The 14233-nt window shown below is 32.3% G+C and overlaps 1 long non-coding RNA gene across 1 annotated transcript; it reads right to left on the reverse strand.

Moving 5' to 3' along the window:
- Positions 1-7109: 7109 nt before the first annotated feature.
- LOC107974084 (uncharacterized) lies at positions 7110-13945 on the reverse strand. Its single transcript, XR_001716629.3, has 5 exons — positions 12826-13945; positions 12689-12733; positions 11689-11814; positions 11035-11079; positions 7110-7339 (listed from the first exon to the last, which is right to left on the reverse strand). It is a non-coding gene; the product is annotated as an uncharacterized LOC107974084 (long non-coding RNA).
- Between the last annotated feature and the right edge of the window lie 288 nt (positions 13946-14233).

The raw sequence follows: 14233 nt of genomic DNA on the forward strand, positions 1-14233 counted from the left end.
AACAGAATAGTTGGCCCTGTTATTTAACTACTGTCTGTATACCTTAACAGGAATGTCACTGAAGCCAATATAAATATATATTAGCAGATACCGTTCAACAGTTAATTGACTTCTAACTGAAATGTCTAAAAGTAGATGTCAACTCATTTAGCTCCCCAGGGACACATTTTGCAATTAATTTATTTTGGAGGTCTTACCAGGAAATAAAATTGCTTAAATGTCACCATTCTATGGGTGCTTCTTAATATTTTGTTTTTATGAATTCAGTGGGAGATTGGTATCACCTACTTAGAAAAATTTCTAATCTTAAACTTGATCGTAATTTTTTTTCTCTATTTCTGAAGAATAGTGGAGAAGGCATATTCTCAGGTGTGTGTCTTGATTAGGCTCAGTTTTCTTCAGAGAACCTAAAACCATTCTCCAACTGATTGATTATTAAAGTGTATGGCTTCTTATTTCTTCAAAGCCAAAATATCTCCACTTGTACCGAAAAATTGCATATACAAGGACACTTATAGCATTATTTAGAATCTCATAATGTGAAAGATATTAAATCCCAACAAAAAGTTTTATTAAGAATAATATTAGGTTCATGATATATTGCTAAATGAATATTTAAATATTAAATATTGCAAAGATAAGCCATAAAGAGAATAAAATCATGTCCTTTTCAGTAACATGAATACAGTTGGAGGCCATTGTCATAAGTAAATTAATAATGCAGGAACAGAAAACCAAATATTCATGTTCTCCCTTATAACTGGGAGCTAAACATTAAGTACATGTGGACATAAAGATGGCAATATGAGACACTGGGGAATACTAGTGGAGGGAGGAAGGAGAGGAAGTGGGCTGAAAAACTACCTATTAGGTACTATGCTCAATACCTGGGTGAAGGGATCCATCCATACCCCAAACCTCAGCATCATGCAATATACCCATGTAACAAACCTGCACATGTAGCCCCTGAATATAAAATAGAAGTTAAAATGATAAAATAAATAAATAAATACAAATAAATAACTAAAACAGCAAATAGAAACAGGAATAATATTCCTACTCTAGAGACTTGTAGCACTGTAAAAAGAGCGCCAACTTTATATATGACAGGAAACTAATTTAAAATAAAAAAGTAGTAGATAAGAACATGAGTATTTGTAAAATATTTAATGAGTTATGAATTAGAAGATGAATTTGTTTTTATAATTATTTTTATATTTTTCTTTCATTTTCTGTAGTCTATTTTTTTGTGAAGTGAGAATGTATTGCTTATATGCTATGTATATTCTAGTAATATAATGAAATTCCAAGTTTTTTTTGATGATAAGATTGTGGATTCTTTCCTACCTAATCCTTATCAAAATCTAGGCTGGAAAAAAATCATCATATTTCTCAAAACATAATTTTAATCTTGGCTAAGCTGCTTACCTGTTCAACATGGCTTTGACCACATACTGAGTGACCTTTGCTTTAGTGATCTTTGATATTGTACCTCAGGTTTTCACTGACACACAATTTAATAAAAAGTGTTTCATTATCCTTTTCCTTCTTTTTTTTTCTTGAAATAGCATGTTAAATGAGACAGACTTACCTGACCCTATTTTTCAGTTCTTCAGAAGCACATGAGGCTTTATGAACAGAACTGATCTGTTTTTTCTAGGGTTTATGTGAATTCTTGAGTTCAGTCTGAATGTAGGGAAGAAAAAATTTCTTTGCTAAGTCTTGCCTCATACAGTGTTAAAGTGAGAACTCAGGTGTGAGGTGGACTAGATTTATACAGACTAGATTGTGTCATCAATCTCTGGAAACTATGAAATAATATAAATATGCCATGCATTTACAAGTATGCTATTAAAGTCCATCTGACTGAAATCTGGTAGAGAAATTTTTATTTTTATTTTTTTTTATGGTTTGTGCATTTTCTTTTATTTATTTATTTATTTATTTATTTTTTAATTTTATTTAAGTTTTAGGGTACATGTGCACATTGTGCAGGTTAGTTACATATGTATACATGTGCCATGCTGGTGCGCTGCACCCACTAGAGAAATTTTTAAAATGGGAACATCTTAACATAAAAAAAAGCATACCTTGTTTCCGGGGTGCAAACTAGTGGATGCAGCTCTTGGTCTTGACGTGGACAATGTGCCTCACTCCCTTTCTTTCCAGGGATATTTATAAGTCCCCAACTTAATGTTTACTCTTTCATTTTGAAACAAATTAGCATTGACTCTGAGAAAAATAATTTAAAAACCTATGAATTTGACTGATTTGGCTGTGAATTACTTCCTTCATTTCAGAGAACCATAAAAATAGGGAAATTATTCCCATAAAATGACAATAAAAGACAAATTTAGGAACTACATTAAGCTTAATTCCTAAATTGACTTTGCAAATATTCATTACTTGACTTTGTTTTGACATCAATTGGAAATTATGATGAAGAAAGTTTATGCATTACTTCATTTTATGTTAAGCATGTAATAGAATAACATAAATATATTTTTAAACAATGGTGTGGTTTCTCTTCCTGTATTAGCAATATAAACATGAATTAGCTAATGGAAACAAATATTAGAAGCTGAAAGAACACTTCTATCCTGTGAATTTATTACTGACAACCTAACGGCACTAGTAATATGTTATATCAAAGGATAATTGAGGCATACTAATGGTTGTCAGTGCACACGTCATACATCAGAGTAACGTGAAGTAATTTAGCTGGATACCTTCTTAGGTCATATACTAGGTTCAGTGTTGTTTGTCAGGAGTGACAAAATCCTTTTGTCTAAGTATTTAATTTCCTCTCTTGTGGACTAGATTAACACAACCCCCTATACTAAGGCCCTCGTAGAAAGAAAGTGGGCTCATGTTTATCTAATGACTATCCCATAAATCAGGCATTCAATAAAAAAATCACAGGACACACAGAAAGGTATAAGCAAGGTCTGAAGATTTTAAAAAAAGCAATAATCAGAACGAGAGTCAGTTGTTACACAGATGTTGAAACTCTCGAGCAAGGAATTTAACTTAACATAACTGATTATTATACTAAATATTCTGATGATAAAGATAGGTGAGATTCAAGATCACATAGATAATTTCAGCACAGAGAAGGAAACTGTAACAATAACTTGAAATGCTATAAATAAAAATTTACTAACAGAGAAAAAGAATTCATTTGACTGGCTAATCGATAGACTTGACACAACCTAGGAAAGGATTAGAGACCCTGAGGATATGTCGTAGAAATCACCAAATTGAAACACAAATTGAAAAATAGCAAATTCTCTAACATTTGTAATCCTAGGAGAAAAAAGAGCAAAGCAGAACATGTTTAAAGAAATAGTGGTCAAAACTTTCCAAAATTATGGGCAGAAACTAAAAGCACCAATACAAGATACCCTGAGAACATTAGGAATAAATTCTACACACACACACACACATACACACACATATACAGCATATTGTATTGAAACTGCTGGGAACCAAAGACAAAGAGAAAATCTTGAAGATAGCAACAGAAAAAAAGAGACTGATTATCTACAGAAAAATAAGGTTAAGAATTACGGTATGTAATTTGCATGTCAGAAACCATGCAAGAAAGAAGAAAATAGTAAAATCTTAAATGTAATGAAATAATACTGTCAACACATAATTCTAGGTCCAGGAAATATATTCCTCAAAAGTGAAGGAGAAATATTTTCTCAGACAAAAACTGAGGGAGTAAACCAGTAAGAGAAAAAAAATGATTTGAACAACACTATCAACCAATTTGCTCTAATTGACATTCATAGATCACTCCACTGAACAACAATAGAATACACATTCTTCTGAAAGTCACATGGAACATATGCCAAGATAGACCATATTTAGGGCCATAAAACACACCTGAACACATTTTAAAAAATAGAAATAATAAGTATTTTGTCAGTCCAATGTAATTAAGCTAGGTGTCAATAACAGAAATATATCTTAAAAATTACCAAATATGAGGAAACTAAGCATCATGCTTTTAGATAGCCTATAAGTCAAAGAGAATGTCTCAATGAAATTAGCAAATATTATTTTTTTTGTTGTTACAACATCCAGTCAAGATGATGTTTCCTGAAGTTTCCTAGCTTACTCCTTTACTCCTACCCGCATTGGTGAGGCTATGCCATATATTTATATATACTGTTGGATTTATTTGTCACAGGCTGCATTCTGTCTTAGGTTGCTGCAACATCTTGGTTTACTTCTATTTTTAATTTGCAATTAGCAATATTCACTCTTAAACCTTAAGCCTTCTATATGTTTTGGCAAATGTATGTAGTCATATATTCACCACTACTTTATCATATGTAAGTGTTCCATCATGCTAACATTTCCCATGTGTGGCCCCTCTGTAGTAAAAAAAACAAAAACTAACAATGTCTTTCCTTTCCCTCAACTCTAGCAACCACTTAGTAGTTTTTCATTCCCATAGTTTTGCCTTTTTTTCTATTTTCCCTTTATATTCATTCCTTTCTTCATTTTTTCTTTTATCTTTTTTTCCTCCCTCCCTTCTTTACTTTCTTTCTTGTTTTCTTCTTTTAGTCATTTAAACGATAGTTTGTGAGTACTGTTATAGGCCCGGAAATATATGAGAAATGCAACCCAGTAGATAAAAAGTATTAGGTTGATGCAAAAGTAATTGCAGTTTTTGCCATTAAAAGTAATCATATAAGGACATCATTAATATAAGGCATTTGTAATGTAAAGCTCCAAAGGCACTAGGGTTTTGTAAATGAAGAAGTTGAAAAGCTTTGTTTAAACTTAATTGATCACTTATTTGAGAATGAAATACTAAAAAATAGGTATTGTTAAGCTCATTATTTTGTGATTAACAAGATAGGGAATCAGTAGTTTGTGTCTGACAGTTGAAAAAAGAACAGACGATAAGCATATGAGTAACTTCTTTTGTTAGACACAATCTCTCAATCCACAAACAGTGATTTTAGAAGACTGATGGAACAGAACATGTCCTGCTATTTGTAGTCATGGAAATAGGGTGCCTTTTCATCCGTGATGGACAGCTATGCTCTTGAAAATGTCAAGGGATTTAATTTACAAGAGAAACATTCTGCAAAGATATGTTACTAAATATGTTGCCATAAGTATGCAACTCATTGGCAGATTTTTATAATGTTTGTGTTTTAATATTTTCCTAATCTCCTTCAATTACAGGGAAAATATTTAGTCATATATCTATACCAGTGTGATAAACTTGAATCTGGAGCGTCTTTGGCAAATTGTGAATGTTTGTGTTCTAATGGCAAAAAGGAGCTATAATAAATGTTATGTTCTAGTTTAATTTATGAAAACAAACTATTAGGCCTAAAATATATGGAATAACCTGATAATTCATCTGAATATCCGATAATGTTTTGAGTACTGGATATTCAAAGTGGAAACAATGCTCACATTTATTAAAAATAATAATGTAATAATAAAATAATGTGTATTATATTTAATAATATAATAATAATAGTTACATTGATAATATAATAGAAAATTTAATAGTAAGGCTAATTGAGACAAAGATATAAATTACCCTGCACATAGCTGCTCATTCAATTTTAAGCATTAAACTATCACGATTACTTTTGCTACAATGAACATTATCAAAAGGATAGATTACAGAGGAACTTTTTAAAAAGTCAGAAGAGCTATTAGCTTTGAACTGAAAGAAGGTCATATAGCCTTTAAAACTTGAGAGAACTAAAATTGTGTTCAGATTTAGATAAAATTATTGATGTGTCCTACTAAGAAGTGGATAGTATTTATGCTCAATGGACTCAGTATTGTCTATGAAGTAGAAAGGAAAATTGTTTTCTGGTGAGATAAGTTTGAAGTTTAAGGAGAGTTAAAGGCAGTTAACACTAATGTCAACAAGAAAAAGAGTTTGATAAGATGTTTTTGGTTACCAACACAGTTTAAAAAACATAAACTTACTTAAAATTCATCTGTTTTGGTGGAATGGCAGTAGAAATCAAATTCAGAGTTTTATGTGGTTGCGTGTTTTCCAGGTAAGGTTGGCTAAGTGTAGGGGGGCAGAAAAATTATATGAGCTATCAAGATAATATTTAAAATAATGAAGCATGAAGTCTGGGCTGTGTAAGAAAGGAAGTGAGTCCAATAGAGAGTAGAAAGAATGAAATGTAATCAGAATTTTAGTGGATGGGAGTGGGGTGAATGGATTCTATGAGGAAAAATAAAAATTCTCTTGGCTTCTGCTTATTCTACCTTTTCAAAATATATGTCATATGTCAGCTTCTGAAAATCCCTTAAATGTTCAGGCTGAATAAGAAAAGAAGTAGCGCTAAGAGGAATTGGATAGAATGGAATACAATGGGAATTATAAAGGATTGACATATTCTATGGAGTCAAAGATAAAGTCTTCAAAATTTGAAGTTTTTCACTCATCGATGACATATATCATATAATGTTACTCCCCAATGGAAACTCCTGTAATGTCTTCCCATTACAACCAAATGCTTAACAAATAACTTTCATCCCTATCCCCTCCTTCCTGATCTGCTTTCCTTATAGCTTTCCCCATCCCTCCATCTTCTCAGGACGTGCTGACTCCCTTGCAGCCCAAGTATGCCTTAGAGCCCACGTATGCACCCATGTGTTTGCTTTTGCTCTTTCTTCATTTGGTTACACCATTAATGAGGAATCTTGAAAGATTTATGGTCTTAGTGGCTGACTCCATACTTTAGTCTGACAAGGTGGACTGAGAGAGGAGAACTGAGGGCTCTGGTGAAGGTTTGAGATTAACATTGTGGCAAATTATAAGCATGAATAAATCAGAAAGATGGTAGAAGCATGGCTAAGTAGTTCTGTGAGCCAAGCTGTGGTGGGAGAATATAAAACTTGTAGTGTTCTAGATTATTGGTTATGATAAGTAAAATTGAAGTGTCCAGAAAGTGTATATAAAGCATTTTGGTAGTAGATAAGCTAGTTTAAAGTTAATTGTTAAATAACTACTTATATTAGCATCGGTAGCCTCGGTGGTCAATATGAACAATAAAAATGCTGATTATACACCAATGAATCACTTGAAATTTTATTTTGAGGGGAAAAGAAATGTGTTTTTGTAACTCAGAAACAGTGGTAAAAACATCTTAAGTAATCATCAACCTAATGAAACCACAATGCAAACCCAACATATTCAACATTAACTCATGGGAAGGGTATACGCAATTCAGGAAATATTCTGCAGTCTTCTTTGACTCAGTATTCCCGCCTTCACCATAAGCCTGTCCAAACATGCTGGTAGTATGAAGTAATATGGTAGATTTTCCAAGCAAACCTTAAAAAAAAGATAGATTTCCCAGGTAAATCTAAAAAAAAAGCAAAAAAAAAAAAAAAAAGCAATACTGGACTTATATATTACAGAAGATAGTTTTGGTTTATGTATAGAACACACACACTTGTCCATCTTAGTCTGGCAGAATGTTATTTATAACTATTATGAGTTACTATTTTCTCATGCTTAAGATAATTCATGGCACATAATAAGATTTTTAATAACTATCTGTGTTCATGCTTGATGGAGTCAATACAGTCTATGAGGTAGAAGGAGAAATTGTTTCCTGATAAGATAAACAGTTTAATGAATGAGAGTTAATAGCAAGCTTATTCAATCTAGCATACAAAAATAGCATTTTTATTTATTAATGATACATATGTATATTTTCAGCCAATTTTGAAGGAACACTTTATTATTATTATTATATTATTATTATTTTCTAAGTTGCTTATTAGGCATATAAGATATTACTGCTTCCTATAATTTAAGCCTTTTGATCTAATTGGAATGTAGATTTTGGTAAAATAATGTTTTATGTACAATGACTTTGGGGTCATATATTTCAATAAATCATTTTAAAATTAAATTCTTCAAATTGTACTGTACATTTTTTGGCTTCTCTGTTTCTTTTGTAATTTTTCTGTCAATTCAATACCTTCTGCCTTATATTTTATCTCTGATTCATCACTCGACCTTGTTGTATTATTATATCCTTCTATCTCTAATTAGCAGTTAGCACATTATATTGTCATTTCTGTGTCTTTGTCAGAAAAAGACTTAATGAAGGTAAATTTAGTATCATAATTCTGTATCTCTCAGGTCTCTGACATTATGGGTCATATGATAAGCTTTTTAAAAAATGTAGAATAAAGCGGGGCTCCATGGCTCATGCCTATAATCCCAGCACTTTGGGAGGCCAAGACGGGCGGATAACCTGAGGTCGGGAGTTCAAAACCAGCTTAGCCAACATGTTGAAACCCTGTCTCTACTGAAAAAAAAAAAACAAAACTAGCAGGGCATGGTGGCGGGCGCCTGTAATCCCAGCTATTCTGGAGGCAGATACAGGAGAATTGCTTGAACCCGGGAGGTGGAGGTTGTAGTGAGCCGAGATCGCGCCATTGCACTCCAGCCTGGGCAATAAGATTGAAACTCCGTCTCAAAAAAAAAAAAAAAAAAAAAAGTGGAATAAATATGTGAATAATGACAGTAAAAAATGTTACTATTTATAAAACACAACTGTATTTTTAGCTCTTATCCATAACAATTATGGTATTATTTTTGTCACATGAGATTACTTTGTGAAGTTGCCTGACCCTTTTTCATTATTAGGAAGGCCAAAATAACATAATAAAGAAAATCAAGTTTGTAACAATGTACTCAAAGTCAGAAAATATCCTCTCAAAAAACCTTAACGTGGCCTTTCGGGTGCAGTTCGGCATTGGTGGAAGAGCGTTTGAGCCCTTGGGCTGGAAATCTGTATTCGATTTTTTTTTTTTTTTGGCTTTTTTATTTTCTCAGGATTATCATGAACAATTTATTTAACCTCCATTCCACCTCAGGTTCTTCATCTCAAATCAACTGATACTTTGATTATGGCCATTCTTGCAGGAATAAGGTGGCATGGCATTGTGATTTTGATTTGCATTTCCTTGATCATTAGTGATGTTGAGCATTTTTTCATATTTTTGTTGACCATTCGTTTATCTTCTTTTGAGAATTGTCTATTCATGGCCTTAGCCCACTTTTTGATGGGATTGTTTGTTTTGTTCTTACTGGTTTGTTTGACTTCGTCGTAGGTTCTGGATATTAGTCTTTTGTTGGATGTATAGATTGTGAAGATTTTCTCCCACTCTGTGGGTTGTCTGTTTACTCCGCTGACTGTTCCTATTGCCATGCAAAAGCTCTTTAGTTTAATTAGGTCCCAGCTACTTATCTTTGTTTTTATTGCATTTGCTTTTGGGTTTTTGGTCGTGAAATCCTTGCCTAAGCCAATGTCTAGAAGGGTTTTTCCAATCTTCCAGAAATTTTATAGTTTCAGGTCTTTGGTTTAAGTCCCCATCTTGATTTGATTTTTGTGTAGGGTGAGAGATGAGGATCCAATTTCGTTCTCCTACATGTGGCCGGCCAATTATACCAGCACCATTTGTTGAAAAGCATGTCCTTTCCCCACTTTATGTTTTTATTTGCTAATCAAAGAATCAAAACAGTAGATGTTGGCATAGATGCGGCGATCAGGGAACAATTCTACACCGCTGGTGGGAATGTAAACTAGTACAGCCACTATGGAAAACAGTGTGGAGATTCCTTAAAGAACTAAAAGTAGAGCTACCATTTGATCCAGCAATCCCACTACTGGGCATCTATCCAGAGGAAAAGAAGTCATTATTTGAAAAAGATACTTGCATACGCATGTTTATAGCAGCACAATTCACAATTGCAAAATCGTGGAACCAACCCAAATGCCCATCAATCAACGAGTGGATAAAGAAACTGTGGTATGTATATATGATGGAATACTACTCAGCCACAAAAAGAATGAATTAACTGCATTTGCAAGAATGTGGATGAGATTGGGGACTATTATTCTATGTGAAGTAACTCAGGAATGGAAAACCAAACATCGTATGTTCTCACTGGTATGTGGGAGCTAATCTATGAGGACGCAAAGCCATAAGAATGATTTAATGGACTTTGGGAACTTGAGGGGAAGAGTGAGGCGAGGATGCATAAAAGACAACAAAATACAGTGCAGTCTATACTGCTCGGGTGATGGGTGCAGCAGGATCTCACAAATCACCACTGAAGAACTTACTCGTATAACCAAATACCACCTGTAACCCAATAACTTATGGAAAAAAATCAGCTGATAGTATTAACTACTTCATAGGTTTTTTGTGAACATTAAATTAGTCAATACAGGCAAGGGCTTAGAATTGTAATTGGTGCACTATATGCTCTTGATAAATTATTATTACTATTATTATTCATTGTTTTGAAACCTACTTTTCATGTTAGAAATTTGCGTTTGGGACATATAAAAAGAGCAAAACGTTTGAATTAAATGAGACAGAATTCTAGGATAGGAGATAAACCTGAATGCTGTAAGAGCAAAATAAGAAAAATAAAACATGACTACACAAAGGGCATTACAATTTTCTTGAGTTGCCACCATGGTTCTGAATCCATTGAATAAATTGTCAAAGAGAGAAATTTAAAAAATAAGCAAAATTTTTTTTTGTAGAAAACATTAATTTTTCCAGAGAAAATGATGCAGGAAATTTGTCTTAAATGGCTTGAATTGTGTATGAAACTCTCTTGATATTACATATCTTCTCTCAAACCAAAGTGCCAGGTCTGAATTTCTTGGCACAACTCAAAGATGACAGGAAATCACCTGTGTGAACACTATGCCTGTGATAATTTTCACTCAGAGTCATTCCTTCTGGCTTGAATGCATCATTAGCTTTGGAGGAAATGTACTATAATTTATATTTAAAATATTTATGAAATATGCATGCAAATTACACAGACAACTTACATTTGTGAGTCAAAAAGATGAAAGCAAAATTTAAAACACTTTATAAATGAAAATATGATTTAATTAAAGTTGGAAGTATATTACTTAATAATATTATTTAATATCACTTTCTTCACATAAAAGTTATTGCTTAAATTCTAGGGGGAAAGGCACTTACCAAAGTAAAGTAGAAGCAGTTAATTCAAGAATCTTAAAAATCCCTCTTTGAAGAGAAAAGAGAAAAAAATGAATAATTTTATTTAAAAAATGTATAGGAACAAATCTCCATCTCATATGCAAATCAGAGGTACTAAATTCTGATTTTTCTAAAATTATATGGAAGACACTTTTAAATGCTACATGCATATCTAAAAAACTAAATCATATTTAAAAATTCCAGAGAAATGATGTGACTTGCCTAAGTTCAAAAGCATATTTATATTAGGTCTTCTGATTCCAAAATCCATGTTGTTTATAATACATTTTAGTTCTGTGGGTTCAATGTCCTGTTCTCTCATTCATTCTTCATGTTAGAAGAAATGTTCCCTAGGTCAAATCTCTTTTTTTTTTTTTAATAAGATAAAGGATAAATGTTAACTAGAACTTGGTCCAGCTACTTTTTACAATTTCATCTACTTTTGTAACATTATTATTTTTATTTATTATGCTGTATTTGCATTATATGATTTATTATTTAATTTCTAGCTTAGGCATTTTTATTTGTTTCAGCTTCTACTTGAGTTTATTGGGATTATGTCAGTTTCATCCCCCAGCTTACTTTTAGCACAAAAGATAACTATTTTTAAGTTGCAAATAAAAAGAGAGCACTCACCAGAGTGGGGATAACTTGGTAAGCATTTGTCTTCATGTTTTTCCATGGTTTCATAATTTTGTGATATTGATAAACAGCTTTTACATATTGGGGCAAGGTGAACTGATAATACTGGTTGATTTTGTTCTAGAAAAATATATAAAGAATTATCTCAATATCCCAGAATCAGAGAGACCTGAACATAACCAAATAAATCAAAACTCTATTTGGATAAATTCTACATTTTACCAAATGAACCTAATTAAAGGAAAATTTATTCATACAAAATTAACTCTATGCTTACATTTATAGAATAAACTGTAGAAGTAAGAAAATTATTTGGTTAATTCAGACCCCAAAGCCACAGTGCTTGTGTGAAAGAAATCAAAAACAAGGAAAAATAAAATTAAAAATACATGTAAGAAGGCAAGAAGATAATTTCTTGACTAAGATAAGTGTCCCCAGTTGTGGTTTATTTTCTGTTTCTGGTAGGAAAACGCTGGTCCTCAGAGTCATATAGAATATGTGATTTAACTTAGTGGAATCTATGACACTGAGCCAGTTAATCTCTCTGAGTGTTATTTATCTTGTAGAAGTAAATGAATTAATATGGAAAGAGCACTTTATTTGCATAATGCATCCCATATATTTTATTATGAATACATATGCCCCTCTTCTATGTTCTATTTATCTATATAGATTTAGCCACAGATTATTGTAGGGATTTAAATTGGAATTAAATACAGTGGCATCTTCTTTTAAGCTAAGTTCTCATTTTTACAAAGTGGAAAATCAATGGAATTTTAGAATTGCCATGGAATAATTGTTGGGTGGATACTTAGCAATAATATAAGTGGTACAGTTGGGGAATCATTCTGTAACCATTTTTTAAACTATAAGGAAGACTTTTATAAAAATTAGAACTTGGTAAACATAGTATTTTTTTTTTTTGTCAAGAGGATTGCAACTAGGCAGTTTCCAAGTAAAGTCTAATTGTGCTATGTTTGTATGGAAAATTTACCAGATGTTTTTGGTCATTCTTTTCTTCTTCAGTCAGCTCAGTTTTCTGTTAATAACAAAAATAAATGGTCATAAAATACAGAAGAAAATGTTTTGAGATTATATTTTATTAATTTTGTTTGAACAAAACTTACTTACCTTGGTGAATACTTCAGTTGATTCCTTAGGGAAAGAAAATGAAAAAATAACCTCACTTGGATAACCCAATAGTAATTTTTGTCCACATCATAATAATATAGAATTAAGGCTAATTATTTTAATAATTCAGGGCCAAGCTGTTACTACCAAGAAACAAAGTCCTACTTTATAGAAATCTATTCTGAATTAAATGAATGTAAGTATTCATTAAAAGGACATGTCCTGTGTCAACATAATGGTACCTGACTGAAAATACATTTTATTTCATATTTTCCATTTACCTACATGTTCATATAATGTCAAATTTCTGTGTAATATGGGCAGGTGCAAAAGAGAGAGAGAGAGAGACAGAGAGAGAGAGAGAGAGGAAAAATAATTAAGCCTACTGAGGTGTGTGGCAGAGTCTGCATGTTCTTTCTTGGAGGACCAGTGTTTTTTATATTAGTGTCCATAGGCCCACAGTTTGAGGTGGAGAGAAAGGATAAAACATGCTTCTCAAGGCACTAAGAAGGAAGATCTTGCGTGCTTTGGGCCCCAGGCCACAAGATCCTGTGCCACAATTTATACTTCATATTCTGAAGACCCTTTCCAATTGTGCTCTCCCACTTGGCACTTTCCTCCCACAGTGGGTGTTCCCTGAACCTGTGATTTACATAACTTATAACCCAGTCAAGTATTCAACTCCTAAACGATTTTAAACTACAGTGAAGGCAACTGACAGAATCCTGATTTGGCTGGCTTATTTTAAAAATTCATTTTTCCAATGTAACAGAGTTCAGACATATATTATCCGAAAGTGTGTGATAGAACAGCTACTTCTTGACCATGTAGATGGTTCATTCCAGACCTCTAAAATGACTTTGAGACTGTGCATTTTTTACAAGGGTTTTCCTTTATTTCCATTCAATATGTCAATAGCATAACACCTAATTTACTTAAAATAATTAGTCAACAGCAAGAAACAGAGTATTTCTCAATGAATTCATTAATTGTTTGATTTTGAAATTATCATTTTCCTCACCAGAGATAACTTACTAGAACATTATTTGAGAAATAAAAAGTATAATAATCAAAATTTTAGAATCAGGGCAATTGAATACTTAGCAGTGTATTCTTAATATTTGTGGACAAAAGATCTTTTTTATATTACAACAAAGGTATTATTATGACAGGTGAAAAAGATTTATTGCAATAAAATTCTCAGTTCAAAAAATGGTAGAAATCTGTTTTTTAAAAAAAGAAAGAAGCAGCAAAAAACATAGAATACTTAGGCTATGTGGAGAGATCTTGCTAACCTGGAAGGTCTTGACTGAAAAAAATTAAGGTCAATTGAGAAAATCACAGTTAAGGAGTAAAGAGGATTTTTAAGTAAACTAAAATATCATTCAATTTTACTAAAAGAGGAGAA

Source organism: Pan troglodytes, chromosome 3 (genome assembly GCF_028858775.2).
Source record: "Pan troglodytes isolate AG18354 chromosome 3, NHGRI_mPanTro3-v2.0_pri, whole genome shotgun sequence".
In the NCBI taxonomy this organism is placed as follows: Eukaryota; Metazoa; Chordata; class Mammalia; order Primates; family Hominidae; genus Pan; species Pan troglodytes.